The sequence below is a fragment of the Antechinus flavipes genome, chromosome 3 (genome assembly GCF_016432865.1).
Source record: "Antechinus flavipes isolate AdamAnt ecotype Samford, QLD, Australia chromosome 3, AdamAnt_v2, whole genome shotgun sequence".
In the NCBI taxonomy this organism is placed as follows: Eukaryota; Metazoa; Chordata; class Mammalia; order Dasyuromorphia; family Dasyuridae; genus Antechinus; species Antechinus flavipes.
Genome location: NC_067400.1, coordinates 391,606,536 through 391,621,577, shown reverse-complemented (window position 1 = coordinate 391,621,577; position 15,042 = coordinate 391,606,536). Strand labels below are relative to the sequence as shown.

Here is a 15,042-nt window from a genome sequence, read left to right as displayed (position 1 = left end):
TGAGAATAGCCAGGTGATAAAGTTAAAAAGTCTTTATTATATCCTTCCCAGTCTGTCTCCTTCACTTGGGGCTCAGGTAGCTTTCTGGAGGTCCTCTGGAAGGTGGCTTGGTTTCTGTGGAGGGAAGTAGGAGAGCCACCATGATGGTCTCTGTCTTGAAGTCTGTCTCAGTCCAAGAGCTTGAGCTCCAGCCTCCAGTCCTCTCTCTTCTAGTCTGCTCTGAGTCTGTCTCTAGGTGTGACTCTGACCTCTTAAATACTCTATTCCAATTAAATCCATTCATCACAATGAGTATAAGCCAATCATAATATCACTAGGGAACCGTTATTTGTTGTAAGGTTAATTCAATCATACTGAACTAGAGAACTATTAATCACCTCACTAAACTAGATAACCATTGTCTTATCAATTCCACTGAGTCAACACCTTGTTGTAAGAATTCTTGTTTCAAGTACACTTTTCCAGAGTTCTGGCCCATTACATCTCCCACTTTCTTTTGTTTTAGAACATAGGTGGTCACGCCCTACCTGATGATGAGAACCCAAAAAAGGAAGTGATACACCCTCCTTGATTTCTCAGAAAAGGGGGTGAAAACACCATAAAAGGAGATAATCACACCCTCCCTGATGTCTCAGGAAGGGAGACAAAAACACCAAAGGGAAATGGGGAGTCAAACCAGATTAGCAGGTTTCTGAAGAGTCTCACAAATCCATCAACATAGGAGATATTACATAAGGACATAGCAATATAGCACAGGCTAGTAGTGATGTAACAAACAACATTAATCAACATGAGGAATTATATATCTCCATAAGTCCTAGAAACAGTCCAAAATCAATCTATTGTCTATTACTTTATATGTCAGGGAATCCAATGATTCCTGTAGATTTTGAAGTTCTGTAACAGTCATTGACAATTTTTCATCTCAGGAAATCCAGTGAAATCCAATGATTCCTGCAGATTTCGAAGTTCTGTTACAGTCTCATTATCAGCCATGAGCTTTCTTTCTTTCTTTCTTTTGAGATCAGAATTTTTTTTTTCAGGAATTAAACAAGTTTAATTTCAAAGTAAGAGAAACAGCTTGCAAGCAAGGGAACAGATTAGATACCAGCACTGGAGCCTAGCCCCTAGTTGGGGGACCCACTCAAAACTTCATAAATATACTTGTCAGCCATGCTCTTTCAATGTCAGATGTTTCTTAGGTCTTCTCCTTTGTTTTGAGGTTTTTTTTTTATTCTGTTTTTCTGTCTCTCTCTGAAGGACAAGCTGAATATGGTTCATCGGCATCCATCTAATTCCTTCTTCATCTGTAGAGATACAAGTAAACCCTTTCCCCCAAGCAGTTAACCTATCTGGTCCCTTCCATTCACCACTTTCTGGATCTCTCCTCATCACCTGGCAATTGCATTGGAGCTGCTTGTACTAGACAATGCCTTTCTGTTGGGTTAAAAAGCCTGTATTCTCCCCAATTGTAATCCCTTTCTCCCATTGGATTGTTTTTTGACTGAATGATCATATCAGAGTACTGAAGATCTAAAGACTCTCTGGGTATAACCTTGGCTGCCACCATGGCCCATCTGTTTTTTACCTGAATCCCTGCAGCTGGGCCCCACCTCTTGTTTCCCTGAGTCAATCTACGTTCTGAGACCCAATGGAAGCCTCTGTTGCATTTTGGACATGGGGTTTTGGATCTTGTTCTCTCACCCTATCTTCTCACTTTATCTCTATGCCAACATTGATTTTTCAGATGTCCTACTTTACCACATTGAAAGAATTGATGAGTCTCTCTGGAAATCTCTTGCCAAGAAGGACCTTGTCTTTCCATGTTCTGCATCATAGCCTGAGTATAAAAGGCATTTGTGCCCACTGTGGCAGAGTATCTTATGATCTCCTCTAAAGGAGCATCTTTGTGTAGTCCTAGTATAATCCTTCTACAAATCTCATTAGCATTTTCTCTAGCAAGTTGTTTTCTCATTATTCCTGTTGCTGTATTTTCACCAATAGTTCGTATGACAGCTGTCTGCAGATGTCCCACAAATTCAGAAAAGGGTTCATTTGGACCTTGCTCTATTTTCGTGAAGGCTTCCCCTCTATCTTATTTTCCTGGGAGAGTGCCCAATTCTTTGATAGCAGCAGCAGCAATTTGCCATATGCTATTAAAGGGTAATTAATCTGTACTAAAGTGTCAACATACTGACCTTTACCTGCTAATTGATCAAAGGTGACTGGTATTTTAACTCCAGGTTGCCCATTTCATTGGTATTGTATTCTACATAGTTTATTATATTCTAAAAGCCACAACAAGTTTTATCTAGGTTGTAAACATGTCCTTACTATAGATTTCCAATCACTAAGGGTTAAAATTTCATAATCCAAATTTTCTAATATCATCTTAACATAAGACAAAGTAGCCCCATAAAGAGTGCAACACTTTTTCAGATCTTTGATAATTTCCAGGTCAAAAGAAGTATATTTTCTCCTTTGTTGACCTGAAGAGTCCAATTCTTCAATAACAGGGTATGCTTCTATTCTTAAATCAGATATATCCTGTCCTTTTTTAGCTTTAACTAGTGCCTTTTGTAATCTTGTCATAAGGGGTGGATAAAGCTCCTGCATGGATGGTGCTGATGGTGTCACTACCCCTCCCCCCTCCTTCTTTTCCCTCCACCCATGAAGGTTAACTGAGGGGAGTAAGTCAGGGGATGGGGAATGCCCTAATGGCTTCTTCTGTGAAGCACCACATTCCTTAATTTCATCAGCATTGTACTTAACTCCTTTCTTGTCTAATTCTTAATGCTTTTCAACTATTTTATCAGTACCCTCTTCTTCTTGGTCTTTTTTATTTTTCCTTATTCTAATACTAATACTAAGTAATTCCTTAAAGCTAATTCTAACTGCTAACTAACTAGAGTTGATCTAATCTTACAAGAAGATGTTTTGGGCAGAACCTGAAACAAGGTACTAAGTAGAACTAATTAATACAAGGCTTGTGTTCACACCTTTACTCATTGGAATTCAATGAGTTCACACCTCCCTTGAAGCTCTTTGGGCCAGAGAGCACTATGGGAGAAAACCCACAATCCCTCTCTTGAGCATAAATAAAGCTTCAATGGGCCAGTCGGGGAAGTTCTTCAGAGTGAAGAAGCTACAAGTCGAGATTTCAGAGATTCATTCCATCTCTGTGCTGGTTGGAGGCAGAAGAAAGCAGAGGCAGAGGCTGAAGGACCAGACCTTTGGATTTGGCGACATTCGGAGGGAGCTCTTGGAACCAAGCAGAGAGATAGGCCTCTAAGCTAACTGGGCTATATTGGAGATAATAAAAGATCTGAACTTTGATCACCTGGCTGCGTTTTGAGAAGAAGAAGATCACAACATTTTGGTGCCCAACGTGGGGCTCGAACCCACGACCCTGAGATTAAGAGTCTCATGCTCTACCGACTGAGCTAGCCTGGCCCTACAGCATCCGGTATTCCCAGGCAGTCTCCCATCCAAGTACTAACCAGGCTCGACCCTGCTTAGCTTCCGAGATCAGACGAGATCGGGCGCGTTCAGGGTGGTATGGCCATAGACAGGGTTCACTTCCCTGTTCGGGCGCCAAAATGTGGTGAGCTTTTTCTTCTCAAAACACAGCCAGGTGATCAAAGTTCAGATCTTTTATTATCTCCAATATAGCCCAGTTAGCTTAGAGGCCTATCTCTCTGCTTGGTTCCAAGAGCTCCCTCCGAATGTCGCCAAATCCAAAGGTCTGGTCCTTCAGCCTCTGCCTCTGCTTTCTTCTGCCTCCAACCAGCACAGAGATGGAATGAATCTCTGAAATCTCGACTTGTAGCTTCTTCACTCTGAAGAACTTCCCCGACTGGCCCATTGAAGCTCTATTTATGCTCAAGAGAGGGATTGTGGGTTTTCTCCCATAGTGCTCTCTGGCCCAAAGAGCTTCAAGGGAGGTGTGAACTCATTGAACTCCAATGAGTAAAGGTGTGAACACAAGCCTTGTATTAATTAGTTCTACTTAGTACCTTGTTTCAGGTTCTGCCCAAAACATCTTCTTGTAAGATTAGATCAACTCTAATTAGTTAGCAGTTAGTAAGGATTCCAACAGTTATGTGTATATAATGTTTCTTTAGGAATTGAATTAGGACAATTATCATTAAAATATTCAATTAATTGCTTTCCTACTAATTTCTTATTAATTTCCTTGTCTGGCTCTAATTCTTCTTCCTCAGAGAACCAAGGATATGTATATTTTAATGTTTCAAAGAATTCAGTGATCTGCTTCCAAGTTACAATCAAACCTTGTTTTTTTATTAGCCTAACTAAGCTTTATGCACATTTTCCTGAGGGTGGAGAAGGCTCCTTTCTAAAATTTTCCCATTTCAGGTGAAACACTAGTTTAGCCCTTAACAAAGTTTCCTTCTTGTCTATTTTTGTACTCACCCTAATTTCTGGGTCATGGAATCTTTTCCACTGAACTCAGAATCATGTCATTCTAGACCAGGGTCTTCAAACTTTTTAAATAGGGGGCCAGTTCACTGTCCCTCAATCTGTTGAAGGGCTGGACTATAGTAAAAACAAAAACTTTATTTTGTGGGTCTTTAAATAAAGAAACTTCATAGCCCTGGGTGAGGGGGATAATCATCCTCAGCTGCTGCATCTGGCCCTCAGGCCGTAGTTTGAGGACCCCTGTTCTAGACTGCTCAGTGTAAATCCTTAGTCCCACATTTGGGAACCAAATGTGGTGTTCTGATTAGCTTTCTGGAGGTCTTGGTACAAGACTTCATTTCAGCAGAGTAATCACCACAAGAATAGCCAGGTGATAAAAAAAAAAGTACCAAAGTCTTTATTGTATCCTTCACAGTCTGTCTACTTTACCTGGGGCTTAGCTAGCTTTCTTGAGGTCCTCTGGAATGTGTCTTGGTTTCTGTGGAGGAAGTAGGAGAGCCACCATGATGGTTTCTGTCCTGAAGTCTGTGCAGTCCAGGAGCTTGAGCTCCAGCCTCCAGTCATGTGTCTTCTGCTAGTCTGCTCTGAGTCTATCTCTAGGTATGACTCTGATCTCATAAATACTCTATTAAAATTAAATCCATCCATCATACTCAATATAACCCAATCATAATATCACTAGAGAACCATTATTTGTTGTAAAGTTATTTCAATCATACTAAACTAGAGAACTATTAATCACCATGTTAAACTACATAGCCATTGTCTCATCAATTCCACTGAGTTAACACCTTGTTGTAAGAATCCTTGTTTCAAGTATACTTCTTCAGAGTTCTGGACCATTACAGATGGCTCTCTTCATCAATGAACAATTGGAACTAGTTTGAATCATTTCATTATTGAAGAGAGTCCAGGCTACTTTTAACCTCAGCATTATATATGTCTCCTAATTACCATCTAACATGTGTTTGACTGATCAATTGGTCCCTTATCTACTGTTAGCTCTGCCACTCCAGAATTTGATTTAACATGTAGTTTTAAGATATTTTGAAAAAGAGATAGGGAGAGCCTCTACTTGGCTATTTTGTCTATAATACTGGAAGTCAGGAATGACTCAACACAAAAAGAACGACTCACATGGTTCAAAGAATTAAATTCAGGGGTCATTCTGTGCAGTGATCTTTACTATATATATATATATATATATATATATATATATATATATATGTATCTTTAATAGAATGCATAGTTAAATGATTGTATATTTAAATAGGTAATGAATTAAATGTTGTCTTTTAATTTCATAATATTTTACTATTTTGTTATCTTAAGCATCAATTCATTTTTTAGATGTGTTTAAAAATAAGATATGACTAACAGTGAAATTAAAAATCAAAAGTATATGCAAAATTTTAAGAGACAAATGTAACTTTCTCCTTCATAATAAATTAGTATATTTCCAGTCAATATGACAATAATGTTATATTCACTTTTAAAAGGGAATAATAGGTATTTAGAACATATTACTTTATTAATTATAACAAAAATTTTTATAGACATTTTATTGAATTCAAATCATTTTACTTTTGTTTATATCCTCTACAAATCTGTGTGAATTTGGTTAGATAAAAATTTAAGTATCTCTTCACAACACATTACCTCAAGGGAAAAAAGTGACTGTGAAGCTATCAATGAGTTTATGTAGGAATGAAGAATTTATATCCAGCTGATAACTATTAAAAAGAAATTCACTTTATTTGCTTCCCTAATTTAAATAACATTGTTTTATGGTGATAAGTATCATGTTTTAATATACATAAATAAAATATTTTCAGGTGCAACACTTGATGATACAATTAGATCTGTTGTGAAGTATGCTAGAAAACCAATTCTTTATAATGTTGTCTATTCAGATATAAAATTAGAATTAGCAAGAAATTATCATGTGTTTTCAAACAAATGCAATGTGAATAAAAGTTAAATAACATTTTCCCTGCCTTATTGTAACTTTCTGCTTGAAAAGTTTAATCTAAAATGTTCCCCATTTACTATTGTCACCAGCTATATAGACATGTAGTTTTAGTAGTTTAGATTTTCTAGTTTTCTAATTGGTTGGTATGGCCCTTTAAAAAACATATCTTACGGTGTAATTGAGTGGAATTCACTTGAAATTCTAACTAATTTGGCAATGAAGCAAGAAAGAGAAATCAAAGTTTATGAAAGTTTTGAGCCTGACACTTGCCAATATTCTGCCTATTTAATGGATTGCTATCAAATTTAAATATTTATTCATTTCATTGTTAATTACAATACCTGACCAAATGTTTTGTTCAGTTTTGTTTTATATAACTATCTATCTTCAAAAAATCATATTTGATCTAGAATACCTGTACAAAGAATGGCCAATAGTATTATCTACCACAATAAAATTGTCAACAAGTATTCATTAAGCACCATGTGACAGGAACTATGCTAAATGCTATGTATATAAAGAAAACTCAAAAAAGCAATCCATTCTCTCAAGACTCTCAAATCTATTGGGGAAAACAATGAAAACATTTACTAAGAAGATATATACATCTCCAAAATTGTAAAAAAAAAATCAGTAAAAAAATGTCATCAGCATTTAGGGTATGCAGAAAAGGTTTCTTCTAGAAAGTAGAATTATAACTGAAATTCCAGTAAAGTGAAGGGAACCAAGAGACAGAGATGAGAAGGAAGACAATTTCAAACATGAAGATGTCAGTGCAGGAAGTCTGGATATAGAGTCTCTTTTATAATTTATATCAATGGATCCCAGTATCACTATAGTATTGAACCTATAGAAGTGAGTTAAAAAAAAAAAATTAAAAGTTGAAAAGGTAGAAAGGGGACAGAATACAAATGGAATTAAAAGCCAAATCCAAGATTTTATATTTGATTCTAGAGGCAATATTGAACAACTGTAATTATTTTAGGAGGTTTACATGGTCAAACCTATACTTTAGGAAGAAGAGTTTGATTCCTGAATAATATATGGACTATAATAGGGAGAGATTTGAAATAAGGATCAAGCAAAAGACTATAGTAATAGTATAAGTAGGTGGTGATGATAGCTTATACCAGAGTGGATGTTGTGGCATTAAAGAAAAGGGAGATTATGCTAAAGATTTTCTGAAGGTGGATTTGGCAGGACTTTGCAGCAATCAGATATTGTGTTTTGAAAGAGTGAGGAATCACAGAATCAAGATGGTGGAGATGACACATGTTTCTTTCTGACCTTTTCCTACAAAACTCAGACTAATTAGCAAATCCAGCCTCTGAATTAACTCTGGACCAACAGAATCCACAAATATTGGAAGTGCAACAAATTGTCAGCTGAAGAAAATTTCTAAGATGGCCAGAAAAGGTCTGTTTCAATTGGAAATGGGAGGGAGGCAGCCAAGCACAAGCAGCTGAGCACAAACATCAGTGCAGACAGTGCAGAGTCCCCGGGTAGTGCAGGCTCCATGGGCAGTGTGGACTTTTCCGGGCAGTACAGACTCTGCATGGAGGAGAATCTATGGGTATTATTCATCACAAAATAGTTAATTTTGATTATGTTAAGTTTAAAAGTTTTTGTACATATAAAACTAATGCAGACAAAATTAGAAGCAAAGCAAAAAACTGCGAAAACATTTTTACATTCAAAAGTTCTGATAAAGGCCACATTTCTAAAATATATAGAGAATTGAATCAAATGTATAATAGTTCAAGCCATTCTTCAATTGATAAATAGTCAAAAGATATGAAAAGACAATTTTCAGATGAAGAAATTGAAACTATTTGTAGCCACATGAAAAGGTGCTCCAAAATACTATTGATCAGAGCAATGCAAATTAAGATTACACACCTGTCAGATTGGCTAAGATGACAGAAAAAGATGATGATGAATGTTGGAGAAGATGTGGGAAAACTGAGACACTGCTACATTATTGGTAGAACTGTGAATGGATCCAACCATTCTGGAGAGCAGTTTGGAACTATGCTATCTGCTTTAGATATCAGCATCATATTTGGGGAATAAAATAATTTTTTAGGACTCTGTCTTTTATCAAGTTTTCCAAATAATTTGCATATTTGGAATAAATTGTTCTTTAAATGCTTGGTAGAATTCACTTATAAATCTACATGGACTGAGATTTTATTTTTTAGGGACAATTTAAGTAATTTATTTCATCTTCGGTTAACCTGAACTAAGCAATCCATGTTTTTGTAAGTATTCATCCATTTCCCTTAGATTGTCACTTTTTCTTGGTATACAGCTGGGCAAAATAGTTCCTAACGATTGCTCCAATTTCCATTTCATTAGTGGAATATTCACACTTTTCATTTTCGATGCTAGTAATTTGAATTTCTTTTTGCCATTTGGGTTCATTGCATTCTTTTTCTATTTCACAAATTTTATTTTTCAATGAATTAGTGTCTTTTTCACATCTCTTTTGTAGGAAATTATATGCTTTTTTCCCCATTCCTTCATGTAATGACTCATTTCATTTGCCCATTTATCTTTAACTGTTTTAGAATTCACAGGAAAGATTGAATTTAGAAAGAAGGTAAAAATAACCTGAGAAGAAAACAAAACCAAAAACAAAAATGCAAGCAAACAGTAACAGAAAGTATGAAAATGTTATGTTGTGGCCCATACTCATTTCCCAGTGTTTATTTTCTGGGTATACCTGGTTTTACTCATTACAGATCAATTGGAACTGATTTGAATCCTCTCATTGTTGAAGAAAGCCTACGTCCATCAGAATTGATCATCATATAGTATTGTTGTTGAAGTATATAATGATCTCCTGGTTCTCCTCATTTCACTTAGCATCAGTTCATGTATGTCTCTTCAAGCTTTTCTGTATTCACAGCATGCCAAAATTACTTCTCAACCCCACATACCTGCTGTTCCAGTGTAGACATAACTGATGATAGAAGAAGAATCTTACAGATGAGGAGAGACTAAGAGAGATTTACTTGCTTTAATAAGTCAAGAGGCATTTATTAAGATTCTACTGTATATCAGGCCCTGTGGATAAAAGACCTCAACAGGTTTATATTTTATCAGGCTGCGTCCAGAAAACCTCCCCAAGAAACCTGCTCCAGAGAGAACATTATTATTTTAAAGAAGAAAAACACCACATTTTGGCTATTTCTAATAGAAAAATAACATTCCATAACATTCATATACTACATTTATTCAGCCATTCTCCAGTTGATGGGCATCCATTCAATTTCAAGTTTCTAGCCACTATGAAATGGGCTGCCACAAACATTTTTGCAAACAAAGGTCCCTATCCTTCTTTAATATCTCTTTGGGACATAAGCCCAGTAGTAACACTGCTAGATCAAAAGATATGCACAGTTTGATAACTTTTTGAGTATAGTTCCAAATTGATCTCCAGAATAGTTGGATCCATTCACAACTCTACCAATAATGCATCATTGTCCCAGTTTTCCCACACTAAAATTCGTCATTATCTTTTTCTGTCATCTTAGCCAATCTGAAAGGTGTGTAGTGATATCTCAGAGTTGTCTTAATATGCATTTCTCTGACCAACAATGACACCTTTTCATATAACTAGGGATCATTTCAATTTCTTAATCTGAAAATTGTCTATTCATATCCTTTGACCACTTATCAAATGGAGAATGACTTGATTTCTTCTAAATTGGAGTCAATTTTCTATATATTTTAAAGATGAGTCCTTTATCAGAACCTTTAGCTGGAAAAATGTTTTCCCAGTTTATAGCTTCCCTTCTAATGCTGTTCACATTAGTTTTATTTGTATAGAAGCTTTTTAACTTAATATAATTAAAATTTTCTATTTTGTGATCAATAATGAGCTTTAATTCTTCTTTGGGCACAAATTCCTTCCTCCTCCACAGGTCTGAGAGGTAAATTATTCTAGGTTTTTCTAATTTATTTATAATCTTATTCTTAATGCCTAGATCATGAACTCATTTTGATCTTATCTTGGTCTACGATGTTAAGTATGGGTCAATGCCAAGTTTCTGCCATACTAATTTCTAATTTTCCCAGTAATTTTTGTCAAATAATGAATTCTTAACTCAAAGGCTGGGGTTTTTGGGTTTGTCAAACACTAGTTTGCTAGTTATTGACTATTTTGTCCTGTGACCTATTCTAATGATCAAGTAGTCTATTTCTCAGCCAATACCAAATGGTTTTGGTGACTACTACTTTATAATATAGTTTTAGATCAGGTACAGTTAGGCCACCTTCATTTCAGTTTTTTTTTTTTTTCTTTAGTTCCCTTGAAATTCTTGACCTTTTGTTCTTCCAGATGAATTTTGTTGTTATTTTTTCTAGGTCATTAAAATAGTTTCTTGGGAGTCTGTTTGGTATAGCACTAAATAAATACTTTAGTTTAGTTAGTATTGTCATCTTTATTATATTCGCTCAGTCTATTCAGGGGCACTTAATATTTTCCCAATTGGTTAGATCTAATTTTCTTTGTGTGGAAAGTGTTTTGTAGTTTTGCTAATATAGGTCCTGACTTCCCCTTGGCAGATAGATTCCCAAATAGTTTATACAATCTACCATTATTTTAAATGGAATTTATCTTTATATCTCTTGCTGGTGGATTTTATTAGTGATGTACAAAAATGCTGATGATTTATGTGGATTTATTTTGTATCCTGAAACTTTGCTAAATTTGTGGATTATTTCTAATAGCTTTTTAGTAGAATCTCTGGGGTTTTTAAAGTATACCATCATATCATCTGTAAAGTGTGATAATTTTTTTTTCCTCATTACCTACTTAATTCCTTTAATTATTTTTTTTCATCTCTTATTGCCAAAGCTTGCACTTATTTATTTATTTATTTATTTTTATTTTATTTATTTATTTTTATTATTGCTTTTTATTTACAAGATATATGCATGGGCAATTTTTTAGCATTGACAATTGCAAAACCTTTTGTTCCAATTTTTCCTCTCCTTTCCCCAACCCCATCCCTCAGCTGGCAGGTTGACCAATACATGTTAAATATGTTATAGTATATGTTAAATACAATATATGTATACATGTCTATACAATTATTTTGCTGTACAAAAAGAATCAGACTTTGAAATAGTGTACAATTAACCTGTGAAGGAAATAAAAAATGCAGACAGACAAAAATAGAGGAATTGGGAATTCTATGTAGTGGTTCATAGTCACCTCCCAGAGTTCTTTCATGGGGTGTAGCTGGTTCAATTCATTACTGCTCTATTGGAACTGATTTGGTTCATCACATTGTTGAAGAAGGCCACGTCCATCAGAATTGATCATCATATAGTATTGTTGTTGAAGTATATAATGATCTCCTAGTCCTGTTCATTTCATTCAGCATCAGTTCATGCAAGTTTCTCCAGGCTTTTCTGAAATCATCCTGTTGGTCATTTCTTACAGAACAATAACATTCCATAATATTCATATACCACAATTTATTCAGCCATTCTCCAATTGATGGGCATCCAGTCAGTTTCCAGTTTCTACCCACTACAAACAGGGCTACCACAAACATTTTGGCACATACTGGTTCCTTTCTTTAGTATCTCTTTGGGGTATAAGCCCAGTAGTATCACTGCTGGATCAAAGGGTATGCACAGTTTGATAACTTTTTGGGCATAATTTCAGATTACTCTCCATAATGGTTGGATTCATTCACAACTCCACCAACAATGCATCAGAGTCCCAGTTTTCCCACATCCCCTCCAATATTCATCATTATTTTTTCCTGTCATTTTAGCCAGTCTATCAGGTGTGTACTGATATCTCAGAGTTGTCTTCATTTGCATTTCTCTGATCAATAGTGATTTAGTTTCAATTTCATCATCTGAAAATTGTTTATATTCTTTGACTACTTATCAATTGGAGAATGGCTTGATTTCTTATAAATTAGAGTCAATTCTCTATATATTTTGGAAATGAGGCCTTTATCAGAACCTTTGACTGTAAAAATATTTTCCCAGTTTATTGCTTCCTTTCTAATCTTGTTTGCATTAGTTTTGTTTGTACAACAGCTTTTTAATTTGATGTAATCAAAATTTTCTATTTTGTGATCAATAATGGTGTCTAGTTCATCTTTGGTCACAAACTTCTTCCTCCTCCACAAGTCTGAGAGATAAACTTATTTTCCTCTAATTTATTTATGATCTCATTCTTTAGGCCTAAATCATGGACCCATTTTGATCTTATCTTGGTATACAATGTTAAGTGTGGGTCCATGCCTAATTTCTGCCATACGAATTTCCAGTTTTCCCAGCAGTTGTTGGTCAAATAATGAATTCTTATCCCAAAAGTTAGGTTCTTTGGGTTTGTCAAACTCTAGAGTATTAAAGTTATTGACTCTTTTGTCCTTTGAACCTAACCTATTCAACTGATCACCTAGTCTATTTCTTAGCCAATACCAAAAGGTTTTGATAACTAATTCTTTGTTATATAATTTTAGATCTGGTCCAGCTAGGCCACCTTCATTTGATTTTTTTTTTCATTAATTCCCTTGAAATTCTCTTTAAATGTTTGGTAGAATTCACATGTAAATAAATCCATCTGGTCCTGGATATTTTTTTTTTCCTTAGGGAGTTGATTAATAGCTTGTTCTATTTCTTTTTCTGAAATGGGACTATTTAAGCAATTTAAATCCTCCTCTGTTAATCAGGGAAGTCTATATTTTTGGAGGTAGTCATCCATTTCACTTAAGTTATCAAATTTATTGGCATAAAGTTGGGCAAAGTAGCTCCTTATTATTGCTCAAATTTTCTTCTCATTAGTGGAAAGTTCTCCCATTTCATTTTTAAGACTTAACAACTTGATTTTCTTCTTTATTTTTTCTAATCAGATTTACCAAAGGTTTATTTATTTTATTGTTTTTTTTTCATAAAATCAACTGTTAGTTTTATTTATTAATTCAATAGTTTTTTTAAACTTTCAATATTATTAATTTCCTCTTTTAATTTTAGAATTTCAAGTTTAGTGTTTGATTTTTTTTTAAATTTTCTTTTTTTCTAGCTTTTTTAGTTGTAACCCTAATTCATTGATTTTCTCTTTCTCTATTTTATGCAAGTGAGCCTCTAGAGAAATAAAATTTCCCCTTACTACTGCCTTGGTTGCATCCCACATATTTTAGTATATTTAGTACATATACTTGTATACATATTTTAGTATTTGTCTCATTATTCTCATTCTCTTGGGTGAAATTATTAATTGTGTCTATGATTTGCTGTTTCACGCAATCATTATATATATATCTTTTTATTTACAAGATATATGCATGGCTGAGTGAAATGAGCAGGACCAGGAGGTCATTATATTCTTCAGCAACAATACTATATGATGATCACTTCTGATGGACATGCCCCTCCTCAATAATAAGATGATTCAAATCAGTTCCAATAGAGCAGTAATGAATTGAACTGTTATATCCAAGCAAAAGAACTCTGGGAGATGACTATGAACCACTACATAGAATTCCCAATGCCTCTATTAATATCAGTCTGCATTTTTGATTTCCTTCACAGGCTAATTGAACACTGTTTCAAAGTCTGATTCTTTTGTATATCAAAATAACTGAATGGACTTGTATACATATATTGTATTTAATTTATACTTTAACATATTTAACATGTATTGGTCAACCTGCCATCCGGGGGAAGGGGTAAGGGGTAAGGGGAAGGAGAGGAAAAGTTGGAACAAGATTTTGCAGTTGTCAATGCTGAAAAATTATCCATGCATATATCTTGTAAGTAAAAACTTATAATAAAAATAAATAAATAATTAAACTAATAAATAAACGAAAATATCTGGCACACACACACCAAAACAAAAACAAAAATCCAAAACAAAACAAACAAAAAGATATATGCATGGGTAATTTTTTTCAGCATTGACAATTGCCAAATCTTTTGTTCCAATTTTTCCCTTTCTTCCCCCCACCCATTCTCCCTGATGGCAGGTGGAGCAAAATATGTTAAATATATTAAAGTATATGTTAAATACAATATATATACACATATTCATACAGTTATTTTGCTGTACAAAAAAATTGGACTTTGAAATGATGTACAATTAACCCATGAAGGAAATGAAAAATGCAAGCTGACAAAAACAAAGGAATTGGAAATGCTATGTAGTGTTTCACAATCATTTCCCAGAGTTTTTTTTTCCCCCCCCTAGGTACAGCTAGTTTTATTCATTATTGAACAAACGGAACTGATTTGCTTCATCCCAATCACTCTTAAGGATGAGATTATTCAGTTTCTAATTATTTTTGGTCTATTTTCCCTGGCCTTTTATTGAATATAAATTTTATTGCATTGTGATCTGAGAAGGATGCATTTGCTATTCCTGCCATTCTGCATTTGAATTTTAGGTCTTTATGTCCTAATATATGGTCAATCTTTGTATAGATTCCATGAACTGCCAAGAAGAAAGTTTACTCTTTTCTGTCTCCATTCAGTTTTCTCCAAAGATCTAGCATGCCTAACTTTTCTAGTATTCTATTTGCTTCTTTTACTTCTTTCTTATTTATTTTATGCTTTGATTTATCTAGTTCTGAGAGTGCAAGGTTGAGATCTCCCACTAT

General features: G+C 34.6%; 1 non-coding gene and 1 pseudogene across 1 annotated transcript; both read right to left on the bottom strand.

Moving 5' to 3' along the window:
• Positions 1–3,380: 3,380 nt before the first annotated feature.
• Positions 3,381–3,453, bottom strand: TRNAK-CUU (transfer RNA lysine (anticodon CUU)). Its single transcript has one exon. It is a non-coding gene; the product is annotated as a tRNA-Lys (tRNA).
• On the bottom strand, positions 3,452–3,570 carry LOC127558557 (uncharacterized; annotated as a pseudogene).
• Positions 3,571–15,042: the final 11,472 nt, after the last annotated feature.